Here is a 14,882-nt window from a genome sequence, read left to right as displayed (position 1 = left end):
AGATTCAACAACAAACATTCACTCCCCATCGTACTTGAAGGGCCGACTGTCGCACACAGTGAGGATTGTCCGGTCATTCTACTGTTTCAACGCGGCAAGTCTGCGTGTGTGGTGTAGTGGTTAGTGTGAATAGCTGCCCCCCCCCCCCCGAGGCCCGGGTTCGATTCCCGGTTCTGCCACGAATTTTCTTTTGAAAAGTAGTACGAGGTCTGGAATGAGGTCCACTCAGCCTCGTGAGGTCAACTGAGTAGGGGGTGGGGTTCGATTCCCCCCTCAGCCATCCTCGAAGTGGTTTTCCGTGGTTTCCCACTTCTCCTCCATGCAAATGCCGGGATGGTACCTAACTTAAGGTCACGGTCGCTTCCTTCCCTCTTCCTTCTCTATCCCTTCCAATCTTCCCATCCCCCACCAACGCCCCTCTTCAGCATAGCAGGTGAGGGCGCCTGGATGAGGTACTGGCCCTCCTCCACAGTTTTATCCCCGACCCAGAGTCTCACACTCCAGGACACTGCCCTTGAGGCGGTAGAGGTGGGATCCCTCGTTGAGTCCGAGGGAAAACCAACCCTGGGGGGTAAACATATTAAGATGAAGCAGAAGAAGAATATGGCAAACTTGGGCCTGTGTTTACGTATTCAAACATCTTACCGATGCAAAACTATTTAAATGATGCAAGCTTAGAACTACTACTGGTACATTCCGTCCATTGCTAAGCGAACGCCTAATCACATCCACTAAGCTACACTGCTGGGAACATGCTGGTAGTATGACTAGAGCAGCGTACATATGCCATCCCGATCGGTTTTTTAGACATTAATTGCTGCACTGTTACCTAGTCTCATATATTGATCACCTCTTCGTTAGACCCGGTCACGAGGCACGACACATTAACGTCACATGGTAAAAGGACGTTGTTACATGAGTCCAAGGCATCATGTTTTGAGAACGGATGATATAACATTTCGCTAGGGTTCAGAATCGTGTGCAAAATGTGCTCACTGAACATTAGTACCATATAGTACCCCTATAACCACGTGCACGTAAGGTGGGTTGCAGTAAACGATATTGGAAGGGAGTGCTGAATCACACTGTATAAGTCCGGCGAGATTTTCAGAAGGAAACAAATAAGAGCAAATTTGATTTCCAGTTGTAACAGGTAACGATTCGAAGTTAAACTCGTCGTGTCCTATTAAAGTACACCAAACTAGGGACCAAAACTACATATATTAAAGGGAACGAAGGAGTAAGTAACAACATGAGTTTATTTAAAATTCAACACTTAGAGGCAGATAACATTTTTCGCGCCTCATAGTTCAATCTCGTGTGATTGCCGAATGTATGGCATGTCTCATATAAAACTGGTGGGGTAAGGGTTCCAAACTCATTCAATATAAACACAGGATTGTGGAGAAACTCGCACTCTACCTTCGCAATATCTCAAGCGCCCGAGACACATGTACTGTAGGAATCGGAAATGGGCCACACCAAAACATAACCTTTTAGCCAAGAAAAAATTCCGTCCGCCTCGGTGGTGTACTGGTTAGTGTGATTAGCTGCCACCCTCGGAGGCCCGGGTACGATTCCCGGCTATGCCACGAAATTTGAAAAGTGGTACGAGGACTGGAACGGGGTCACCCTCGGCAGGTCAACTGAGTAGAGGGGGGTTTGATTCCCACTTCAGCCATCGTGGAAGTGGTTTTGCTTGGTTTCCCACTTCTCCTCCAGGCAATAATATCTGGATGGTACCTAACTTAAGGCCACGGCCGCTTCCCTCCCTCTTCCTTGTCTATCCCTTCCAATCTTCCCATCCCCCCACCAAGGCCTCTGTTCAGCATAGCAGGTGAGGACGCCTGGGCGAGTTACTGGTCATCCTCCCCAGTTGTATCCCCGACCCAGTTTCTGAAGCTCCAGGACACTGCCCTTGAAGCGGTAGAGGTGGGGTCCCTCGCTGAGACCGAGGGAAAAACCGACCCTGGAGGGTAACCAGGTAAAGAAGAATAAGAAAAAGAAGAAATCCAATATTCTAAATAATAGTCAAAGCAAAGATGAATACCATAGGTAAAATTTGACGTCACGCAGGGCGGGACTCGAAGGAAGAAAAAAGAGATCAGCGCAGTTGTGTGAAATCAATATGTCTAAGTCCCAATGTATCCCAAGGGAAAAGAGTAAATGAAGGGAGAGATTACCGCCGGACCTCACTAAAAGCTGAAAAAAAGGGTCTCTAAAGTGGTGCAAAAGAAAAAGACATCTATTCGAGAAGCAAACAAAAGAAATTAAGGTTAACTTAGGAATAATCTGTCTACTTCAGTCAGCATCAAGTGTGATCTATGGCCATCAGGCAGTAACACAACACACACAATCGCCTATCACAAAATCCCATGTGCCAATGAATAAGTCATTATTCAAATGTCAAGGGAAACAAAAATATTTTACCAGGGGACAATTCCAAAGAAATTCCTCGCCGACAGAGTTTCTAACACAGACCCATAATTTGCATATCAATCACGAGGTCCCAGGTTGAAACAAAATTAATATATTCACAAAACAGCCTTTGAGAACAGTTACGCATCATGGGCTAAGAAATACCTTCAAAAATAATATCCCTGCCAGTATGTGACCAAACAGCGAAGCACATGGTACGATATATATGCGCGATTACAACCAAAGACAAATACTCGAAGGTAGATCATACTACGTTATTAAATGAAGTAGCATAATCAACAAGGTTAAGGATCAAAACTCATACAAGAAACGTGACCAGAGTCAAAACCGACTAAACAGCACACGGAAAAGGAAAAAAAACATCCTCTCATAGGATTATCATATCAAGACCGTAACAATCGCAAAAAAAGTAAAGGACACAAACCATCAGAATGAAACAGATAAATAAGCAAATAAACTTACGGATTCTCTGCGAATCAACGAACAACTCTCTTAACTCTTTTATAGATCTCATAATAACGCAAGAAGGGCCTCTCTAGTTAGTGTGATGAGCTGCCACCCCCATAGGCCGGGATTCGTTTCCCGGTTCTGCCACGAAATTTGAAAAGTGGTACGAGGGCTGGAACTAGGTTTACTCAGCTTAGGAAGGTTACGTGAGTAGAGGTGGGTTCGATTCCCATCTCAGCTATCCTCGAAGTGGTTTTCCGTGGTTTCCCACTTCTCCTCCAGGCAAATGCCGGGATGGCACCTAACTTAAGGCCACGGCCGCTTCCTTCCCTCTTCCTTGTCTATCCCTTCCAATCTACCCATCCCCCCGCAAGACCCCTGTTCAGCATATAAGATGAGGCCTCCTGGGAGAGGTACTGGTCATCCTCCCCAGTTGTATCCCGACCCAGAGTCTGAGGCTCCAGGACACTGCCCTTGAGGTGGTAGAGGTGGGATCCCTCGCTGAGTCCGAGGGAAAAACCGACCCTGGAGGGAGAACAGATAAAGAAGAAGAAGAAGAAAAATGCAAGTAGGCTCCCGTAAAATCCTTTCTTTCATTTTTGCCTCAGCAGCCTGAACAAGGAATAACACAAGGAAATATATAAATTTACGTAGGTCGAGTCATAAGTCATGGCAACTATTTTTTTTCTCGGCAACAGGAGACAACACGGAAATTCTAAGATATGCATTTGGAAACGTACTGTATGTACTTGCGTATGATGCCACTAGATGGAGTATGTAAACAACAGTGTGGGTATAAGCATGCCCCCAAGTTCAGTGTGTGAGTGAGAGCGTCTCAAAATGGGGATGGGAGGTTCTTCCACACCCTCCTTATTCGCCTGATCTGAGTCCATGTGACTATGATGTAATCCCCAAAGTCAAGAAGCCATTACGTGGACAATGGATTATTAAGAAAGAGGACATCGTAACAGCATTTCGGAGAGAGGTGTCACACGTTAGCGATACACATACAGCGAATGGTATTCAGCGCCTGCCCCACCGCTGGCAACGCACAGTGGAAACCTTGGATGATTATTTCGAAGGTCTGTAACCAGTAGAGACCTGTACTTTGTACGTAGTCTTGTGTATTTGCTGTCTATGCCATAATAAAACTATGTTTACCAATGGCCTGTGTTCTGTCACTTTCCTACGAGAATCTTCTGAAGTCAGAATTTGTCTTCAGGCACTATGCATAAGTACATGCCTTATATTTCCAAATGCATATCTTAGATTTTCGGTGTGGTCTCTTGTTCGCGAGAAAAAAAATAGTTGCCATGACTTATGACTAGACACTCGTAAATTCAAAGAGGGAAAAGTAAAGAGGTACGAGTTGGAACTCCTGCACCATCTTGGGACACCAGTGAAAAACTCGTTAAATAATAGAATTTCCAAGATTAGATATCCAACCCTTTCAACCCCAGTGTTGCTTTGGAGCGACATGGAATTCCCGCCATTGTAGCTTGGCTCACTGGGTGTGACCCATTATACTATATTCCAGACAGCAAGGAGCATGATTTAGCTTCCATTCCCGAGCACCACATTTCATTTGGGGTTCCTGGACCATTAGATATAAGATTACGATTATGTAGTTGCACTTCAGGTGGCCATTGTGTAATGCAAGTGTCGGGCAAATTACGTGAAATCAGAACCAGTCATCTTGAAAATTCAAATCAATTTATTGGATATTGGTTTGGAAGATATAAAGTAATCGCCAGTGAGAAAGGTAAGTTAAATTATAGCATAAATAAACGTATATGATTTGTTGAATTTGAATGTTGCTTAGAAGCAACAACGGGGTTCAAGTTGATCTTGCATATTCTGTTTTGCTGATACATGCTTTGTCAATTCTAACTACTGTGTTATGTTTTCCTAAGCACGAAGCAGACCATTTTACATGATACGGATATTTTAAACATTCTAGATGATATACAGAATGGCAATAATTCCGATTTCGACGACGTCTCGTCCGATATTGAGGATGGAATTAATTTATGCCAAAGTGTAGCATGTGATATTATATTAGAAAATGATGTAAGGTTCTTAAGATAATATATTTTGAAGCAATGGGTTAAGATAGAACTACACGTATATAGGATTGATATCAGAAGAAAAAATTCTACACGAGATTATCTACTGGTGTATCAGTCTTGCTGTTCTGGATGCTTGGTTGTTATACCGTCGCCAACTGGCACAAAGACAACAGAATTAGGACTACCCATTGTAGGAATTTTAAGCCGATCTCATATATTGCAGGTAAAGTAACAGAAAACGAGGAAGACCAAGTGATTCACCGAGCCAATCTTCTAAGAGGAGGAAGACAGTTTCTGCACGTCCAGTGGATGACATTCGGTATGATGGAATTCATCACTGGCCAGAATATTCATCCAAAGCTCGATGCAAAATGTGCCAGAACGCATTTACACAAGTAATGTGCAAGAAATGTGCAGTGAATTTATGTTTTATCAGTGGCAAAAACGGTTTGCACGCATTTCACAATAAATAATTGGAACAGTTGGTGATAACTTACCTTGTGCAGTTTCAGTTTACTTTTTGTCTATTCAATCACCTAATTTTGATCCATGCTCACAAATATCTAATTTACTCAAACAATTCAGTGCAAATTACAAAATATTGTACTTTATTTTATTCAACAAACACCTATTTATCTATCCAAGTTAGTTTCAGTATATGCTGGCTTGCCGTGTATGTTGTGACCATTAACCCCATGGTTGCTTTCAAGCAGCACGTTATATTTTCCAAACCCATGGGAGAATTTTGAAAACGTTGGTCACGGTAGGTTTCCTTAGGCATAAATAAGCGGAAATAATCACAGAATATGTTTTTATCAAATCAGAAAATAATTTGGGGTTGAAAAGGCTAAAACAGAGTCCTCAACTCCAAGAGGACAGTGAAGTCAGTCAAAATAACAGACATCGAAACGCAGGAGCGTTTCTCTACGATGTCAGTTCCTGACTTCGCTTGTTTAGCACCAGAAACAGATACGCCATTTGAACACAAGATTAACAATATAACAATATAACTTCATTCCTTCTTGGTGAAGTGAGTAATAAGGAAGACAAAACATTATAAACCTGTCCCTATTACAAACAGAATATCGTTACATTTGTATTATGTTCACTTTTCCATTTATGTTCATTTAAAACAAGAAATGTCCTGACTGAAATGCTCACACACTAAGGTATGTATACAGAGCGTATCTGAAGTATGTTCAACGTATATAAGAACGGACATCTTTGAAGAAATAGAAACAGACTGTACAAGAAACATGTGAGAAACCCACAGCCTGTTTCCAGTCATTGGATCGGGTCAGGAATGGGATGAATAAAGCCCATGAAGGACAGGAATCGTGCCGGCTGCCGAAGCCTGTCACATCCTCTGGGGCAAAGATTAATGAATGACAGATGAAATGGTATTGGAGAGTGGTGCTGAAATTCAATATGACAGTATTAACCAGATTACCCGGGGAAAAAAATCTGTCTCGCCTCCGCTTTGTCCAGCACAAACCTCACATGGAGTGACCGGGATTTGAACCACGGAACCCAACGGTGGGAAGCCAGCGCCCTGCCACCTGAGCCACGGAGGCTTTTGCAAGAAACATGTGTGGGGAGTATTTCGTTTCGAAGTAATACATGATTGTAAAAGTGCTACGAAACTTCTGAAACAGATTATGAGAATAACTGTGCGTGCGACCTTAAATGATACGACAGTGAGCACGTGACAATGCAAATTCACTTCCTGTATTAAAAGCTTAATAAAACATCTTCTTCTTCTTTATCTGTTTACCCTCCAGGGTCGGTTTTCCCTCGGACTCAGCGAGGGATCCCACCTCTACCGCCTCAAGGGCAGTGTCCTGGAGCTTCATACTCTTGGTCGAGGGACACAACTGGGAAGGATGACCAATACCTCGCCCAGGTGGCCTCACCTGCTATGCTGAACAGGGGCCTCGGTGGTGGATGGGAAAATTGGAAGGGGTAGACAAGGAAGAGGGAAGGAAGCGGCCGTGGCCTTAAGTTAGGTACCATTCCGGCATTTGCCTGGAAGAGAAGTGGGAAATCACGGAAACCACTTACAGGATGGCTGAGGTGGGAATCGAACTCACCTCTACTCAGTTGACCTCACGAGGCTGAGTGGACCCGGTTCCAGCCCTCGTACCACTTTTCAAATTTCGTGGCAGAGTCGGGAATCGAACCCGGGCCTCTGGGGGTGGTAGCTTATCACACTAACCACTACACCATAGAAACGGACTTAATAAAACATAAAAAACATAATTATCCAAAATACATTCATTGAATTTGATTAAGTATACGGAGCATGATAATTTGCTATTCTCTCAGGGCGTGTATATGAGCCAGTGTTCTGGTACACCTGCTACGGGCCTTACCTAACACTCTGAAAATGTTTTAAAGTGTAGGAACTTCACCAGGTTCAGAAAAGACTACACCACACTAACTTTGAAACAACAAACTATACTCTATAACAAAAAATTTACGCAGAAACGCTTCATCGACATACACAAGAATCAATACTTATACCCCAAAAAAGAAACCAAACCCCACGGCACTCAACGCCCTTAAAAGGGCTTTGGGCTGCCCAGCGGCCGCTGCTCAGCCCGAAGGCCTTCAGATTACGAGGGGTCGTGTGGTCAGCACGACGCATCCTCTCGGCCGTTATTCTGGGCTTTCGAGACCGGGGTCGCCATCTCACCGTCAGACAGATCCTCAATTCTAATCACGTAGGCTGAGTGGACCTCGAACCAGTCCTCAGGTCGAGAGAAAAATCCCTGACCCGGCCTGGAATAGAACCCGGGGCCTCCGAGCGAGAGGCAGGCACGCTACCTCTACACTACGGGGCCGGCCTCAATACACATACACATGAACAAAAAATTGAAACTTTTTGCGTAGCATCCGGATATAAAATACAACCTGAAGTGAAGTGTATGATGTGGTGGCCGTTACAGTTGCAATTCAGCCGGCGAGGTGAAAGGACGTAGAGAGCTGAGCGAGTGTACGAGAGCATTAATATGAGAGTTTCAATTGAACCATAGAGGTGTGCTATAGGCAGGTGGCAGTGTAGGAGGAAAGTGAAATCTATTCAAACCGCGCACAAAAACGTCAACCTAATGCAAATTGTATTATCATCAGTTGTGGTGATTGTTCTACTGGTGATCGGTGGGGTTGAGTTAATCCCGTGTCCTGGACTGCCTTGGAAAGATATAGAGAAGCTCAAGGAGGCCATGCAAGAAGTATGCCGAGTGGAGAAGACGATGGAATATTAATGAACCAAAAAGAATTTAAATATTTAAAGACCTTCTTGCAATCAGAACTTAATGACATCAAGGAGTGCCTGCTGCAGAACACAAGAGAAGGAAAATAGGAGGAGAAACATAATAATCCATGGACTGGTAGAGTCAGACCATCGCCTTCTGCTCTGCACTACACGCCTTCTTCCTCCAACTGAGAGCGAGTATATTGAACTAGTGTACAATTTCACAACTACCCTCCTCTCAGCGCTATTAGGATGTCGATGCGCTGGCCGGCACTAACTTCCTCTTCCCCGTCAAACATGGTCTTTTCTAAAAGTGATGTCCTGACGTTTTTAAGAATGTGACACAAGTCGAAGGCTAGGAACAGAGGTCAGTCTTCATTGGTAGGGTGAGGAATCCGAGACTTCAATACTTTTCTATTGGATAGTCCTCATCATATTCACATATGTCTTGAAGTCATCTGAAACCAATCTTAAAATTACGAAACCAATAGTTTCAACTTGTCTGATGACTAACCATGTCAGATTGTACACTTCAACACTATACAGCCTCTTCGAAAAGAAATAGGCAACGGGAAGTTTGTAAGAGGTTGATATGCGACATATAAGAAAGCATAAAAAACTATTAGCAAGAACTGGCTCTTTCCCACTGCTCTCTATTGAAATGTACATACTGCCAGAACTGTCTATATTTCGACTAGCTTCGGCATGTATTGATGTACCTTATGACCAAAAAATGTGTCCAACGTTTGTCGTATAACAATTGTTGCTTTATTCCCATTTCATCAATAATGAGAGGACACATTTTTTCGGCCTCATTCATTCTTTCAATTTATATTATTTTTCCTTGACGAGATCTGTCACTCCTGTTTCACACCACGTGTCTCCTAGGTAAAAAAAACAATGTGCTCCTAGAAGGCAACTTCGATAAATTATTTCGTGCGTAAGCATAACCCTTCGGAGAGACAAATTGCCAGGTATTGCAGTTTTATACAGTTTTCTGTCCAACCGGATGACAGCTTGATGTAATTTAAAATTTGGTCCAGTATGAATGAGGTCTTCGCATCATTGCTGTCCATTATTGTTTATAGATTAGTATGATACTGCCCCCATTATTCCCTAGCTAAGCCCAGCCAGTGAGCGAGAGATCCCGAGGTGGACCGTTCGTTCATGGCTGTCGTTTTCTAGAGGCATTTAAGGGTAAAGGGGTTGATGACCAGGCAAATAAAAATTATCCACAAGGCAATTATAATTCACATTTAAATAATTATTTCCCAATCAATTACTATGACTCGTTATTCCTAGAATTCAAGTTAATTATGCTGTTTGTGAACATTTAATTCTGACATTTGCATAGCTTTCACATTTCCAAATTAATTTAAAATATTTCGAAATTTGAATATAAATGTGTTGGAAAATTTCTTATCCACGTGTGAGCTAATTAAATAATAATATGCAAATCGCTTGCCTTTGCGGAAGAATAACGAGATGATCTTTCCTTTAAATCATAATAGTCAACAAAATAAAATCCTATTCTAGTCTTCCTCGACATAAAACTCATTAATTGTTTCCTTAAGGCGCGCAAAAGTAACTCTCAAGGTGGCACACAACGATGAACATAATCTGTGTCGCCATAGATGCACGACCAGATCAAATCAAATGGAACAATCAAAGACATGGAAAATACTTATATTTACACACACACACATCACATTCATACAAGGTAACACGTACTTTTATATACATTATTTACAGCGAATCCTGCCCTTACAAGTTTATTCTTTAATTTTAAGCATGGTCACGTCAACATTCAATAGAAGATAAAATTCGTGTACTGAAAATACTCCTTCATCAATAATGACTCGTGATCGAAATTAGGGATATCACTTGGGTTGGAATATTCTTCTCACGACGATGGAGATTCATCTAAATTTCTGAGATATAGTTGAAGATTCCAATAAAATCCATAATCACCACCATCACGTGGGTTACAAGTCGCAACTATCGCGTTCGTGAGCCTCAATCGCATTATTATTATTATTCCCTATCCGTGAAATGCATACACAACACGTGCTCCACTTACAATAAGTTCCACTGTGCTCCCAAAGACACAAGAACAAGTCAATCATCACAAATAAATCCTCCAATTACTCATTTACATAATTAACATCCCGCAGGATTTGCCGTATTCCAGGCACCTCATGAACAGAGCACATTAAATCTCACATATAAGGAATCTAAAATAAGTTATAGCTCACGACCGTTTAATTCCATTTTTACCCGATCTTTAGTTGATTTTATTATTACTCAAGTGATTATTAAATCTATCAATCCTCACGAAGTATCGTAACATTAGATGACTCGATCCTAAAGAATACAAGTGATCTTAAAATGACACTAGGTTCGACCCTGTCTCACAAATTGTACACGTAAATTCAAGTCCAATTAATTTCAATATCACAGGAAAATAAATAAACTTTATTGCGTGGTCAGTGATTTTTAGAGATATCTAACTCATATGCATGGGAACTCACTCAAAGACAGACTACACATCTACTCTAATAGGCTCCAAATCTCAGTCACACACATGAAACTCAACTACCATGACACCTCAAGAAATGGAAAATGAAATGCTTCTATCAACAACAAAACTAATATATCTAAGATTTAAAGAAGAAAGACCTCTAGTTTTACAAAGATGATAAAGAAATAAACTTTTAAATGGTACTCAAGTTTTAGATGAGGTTCGATCCCAGGTTGTAGTCAATCATTCCAGCATTTCCCCGTCAGTCACCTCCTCTTGACCAGATACGCCTCACATCTTAGAAATTCATGGAGACACGGCAGTAGACGTCCCACGATGAAGTAGAGGTGTACATTTTCTAAGAATTATTCATCTTGATGTGCTCCGATCTCCGGGATAACTGCTTTTGCGTTCCAGACGTGTAAGCTGTAACTGAGAAGACAAATGTTAAGATATGCACACACACGCGCAGAATTACTGAATGTTCTCCTGGATAGTTACAGTTAACTCGGCTTTTCTAAGTTGAATTTTCTTCCATAAGAGTTAGTTAATAATTTCCACTAAATTTGGCAGAACGGACGTCTGCTCGTACTGCAAAGTTCTCTCCCACGTGGTCACGTAGATCAGCGTCGAGTAGCGTAGATTAGAGCAGCATAGTGAAGAACAACATAGAGAAGAGAAGGATTTACTCAGAACACGGCTTAATTATATTCTCGGCTTGGGAGGCATGTACTCTTCGAAGACGATAATTGGCTACCGAGGTCTCTCATAATTGGCTCTGACTGTTCGAGGAGCGGGCTGGCAGTCAGGTCGTTCGCGCGTGGCAGGTTAGCACACGGGCTCGTCACGTGATTTACCTTGCCCTGGTCGAAGTTGGATCAATACATCGCCCCTCTGAATGAAGAAAAAACTGGTTCGGAACTCACCGACTGCTTTCCAAATGACAAATCCAGCTCCCAGCAGACAATAAAACTTTTAACATTAACTTGTTGGAAAAATTTTCAAGATCACCAAATTTGAAGTGGACAATACTGAGTGCTCTATATTCGCTTTCTATATTTCCAAATCAGCTTACAGATTATTTAAGTTCTGATCTGTGCGCCAAAATTTCAGTCTCAAACGGTTTTGTATTTCTCGGCTTCAAAACACTTGTTGCTTGTCTGTACTTCAACACACTTACTGGCACTATCTGCCACATGACCAGCATAAGCATTGTCATCTTAAACAACGGATTAATCATCGAAAATCTCTTCTCTCTTCCTCATCTTTCCAGTCTTTTTCCCTAGTTCATGTTCCTTTACTGATCGTCCATCTAGTGTCGATTTTGATTTTGACATCTTAAATTCACGATAATCTTTAAATACGTAAGAAACAACATAATCCTTCAATTTCTTCATTTTTAGTACGAGGCGGTCATCTGTTTCAGCAAAATGCAGACTATATACAAAGGATGTTGTTCTGAAATCAAAATTTGGAACAAAACTGTCCCATGACAGGTTTTTCAGAAATTTCTCTCTTAGGTCTGCATCACATTGGAATTCGTGATACGAATTACACTTGCTTTCCCGCTCTGGCTTTTGCAATACAGCACACAGCAATGAACTACTGTGTGAATACTTACCGGTGCTGGTGCCTACAGGTACATACATACTGTAACAGGAAATGCCCGTACTTTAGACTTGAAGAGCACGAGATGTTACGCAGGGCGTGTACGGAACATTAAATTGGAGTGGTACAGAGAGTGAGAGAGAGGATTTTCTTTAAATGAAGTTCCAAAAATTTGTCAAAACTGATTGTTTTATTGTGAAAAGTCAAGTTCATATCACCACAGTACGGTAGAAGATGAACTGGGCGTGTCCTTTCTCCATCCAGTGGCTGGCGATGTCCCGCGTTGCTCTTCTACTCCTCTTGTCCTCACCATGGATCAGCTCTCGGCACCATGGAACCACGTATCCTCCAGCGAGGGAAATTCTAGAAGTTCTAGAAGTTCTAGAAATTCTTGAAGTTACTGAAGATCTTGGAGGTCTAGGAGTTTGGTTCGCCGAGATCACTCACTCGGAAGAATAGCGTGAACACACGTATTTAAGCTCTTTGACATATTGAAGGTGTTAGTCTGAGGTGTAATTTCTGAACTGAAGAAAATAAATGCACTGATGCCGTGTCGAATGTCAATGAAAGTGACAACAAATGTTTCTTTAAGACAATGAAACTGTTCACTTGAGAAAATAGAGAAATTAACTCTCATGCAGCCGAAAGTCAATGGAATCGAACCCCCAAATAAACTGTTACTTGAGAAAATAAAGCAATTAACATTCATGCGACCGAATGTCAGTGGAATTGAACCCGCATTCTTTTTAAAGTACTTGACGCTTGGCACAATTATGATATTATTAGCAAATAGTTCACTTAAGGTTTTGACGTTTGAAGAATATTGCACAATTATTTGTAGAGTTATAAGGCTTTGTGATTGTTTTGCATGTATTTAAAAAGTTAATTTAACACTGTTGTGACGCTGTGTGTGGCAGTCACTTCACTTTGGTAGAGGAAGTTAAATGCTTTGCCTGTGAAATTCGTTCCATTCACACGCACTGGCATGTTCACGCTCACGTTCAAACACGAATAATAATGCAGGTAAGGCTTTATAATACTTTGATAGTGAAAATTAGTTCCGTTCATTAATAGTCCTGGGTTCATTTAAATATACCGTGAAATTATAAGTTAATTCGCACGTAAAGTTTGATTTTTTCCTAAAATTCATATTTCACTCGAAAAATACAAGTCCTAACGCACTGTTCAATATCATAAGTTTGCTATTTGTCGAAATATTCCAATCACTTTGAGGTATTTAACACCGGAGAAAATACAGGTCCTAATGCATTGTTCCAGAGTCTAAGATTGCTATCTGCAGAAATATTTCAAACACTTTGAAGTACTTAATACTTGAGAAAACACAAGTCCGAATGCACTGTTCAGATTCTAAGTTCACAAGACTAGTAAAATGTTTCAATCACTTCTCACCGAAATTTTGTTGACTGTATTCTACAATTCCGTACTGTCACGTCACGGCACAAACTTTCACCAGCCAACCGTCCTGGTTCGACTGTGGGACAAGACTGTGTCGTGTTGAATTTTCGCTCCTCTTTTTATTAAAGTCGTGGAGTTAGCAGCTGTTTCAGTTCTTTCAATATCTTCCTTAATCCGAGGTGGATTTTAACGGAACTTGGTGGTATTGGAGATATTAAAATGTTGTGTACGGTGGTGTCATTATTATATTCGTATTATAATTCCTATACGAGTTATTTACGATAGAAGGTTCGGAAGGTTCTATGGATGATGTAACTTAGCCTTGGCGAACCGTGGCTGGCTCCTACGTCATTCGCCCCAAGTCACTCGCAGCATGCTCACTGTCGCCAGCTGCTCTGTTGGCGCACGGCGCATATTTTAAGTTTGAAATACTTAAACTCTAATGCTGGTCTAACGTTCCTGGTACAATACATACGTGCATCATTATTATAGACCGTTATGCCTTTCAGCATTCAGTTTGCAAGCCTCTGTGAATTTACAAAACGTCACCACAATTCTCCATTTGCAACTAGCGCTGATGCCGCATTTTGTTCTATACCTATTATCTTTAAATCGTTAGAAACTGAGTCCAACCATCGTCGTCTTGGTCTATCTCTACTTCTCTTGTCCTCCATAACAGAGTCCATTATTCTCCTAGGTAACCTAGCCTCCTCGATTCGCCTCGCATGACCCCACCACCGAAGCCGGTTTACGCATATAGCTTCTCCTAACTAGTTCGTTCCTAACTTCGCCTTTATCTCCTCATTCCTAGTACCCTCCAGCCATTGTTCCCACCTATTTTACCAGCAATCATCCTCGCTACTTTCATGTCTGTTACTTCTAACTTATGAATAAGATATCCCGAGTCCCCCAGCTTTGGCTCCTGTAAAGCAAAGTTGGTCTGAAAACAGGCCAATGTAAAGATAGTTTCGTCTGGGAGCTGACTTCCTTCTTACAGAATACTGTTGATCGCAACTGCGAGCTCACTGCATTAGCTTTACTACACCTTGATTCAATCTCACTTACTAAATTACCATCCTGGGAGAACACACAAACCAAATACTTGAAATTATTGACCTGTTCTAGT

This window comes from Anabrus simplex, chromosome 2 (genome assembly GCF_040414725.1).
Source record: "Anabrus simplex isolate iqAnaSimp1 chromosome 2, ASM4041472v1, whole genome shotgun sequence".
NCBI lineage: Eukaryota > Metazoa > Arthropoda > Insecta > Orthoptera > Tettigoniidae > Anabrus > Anabrus simplex.
Note: the sequence above shows the minus strand (reverse complement) of the source record.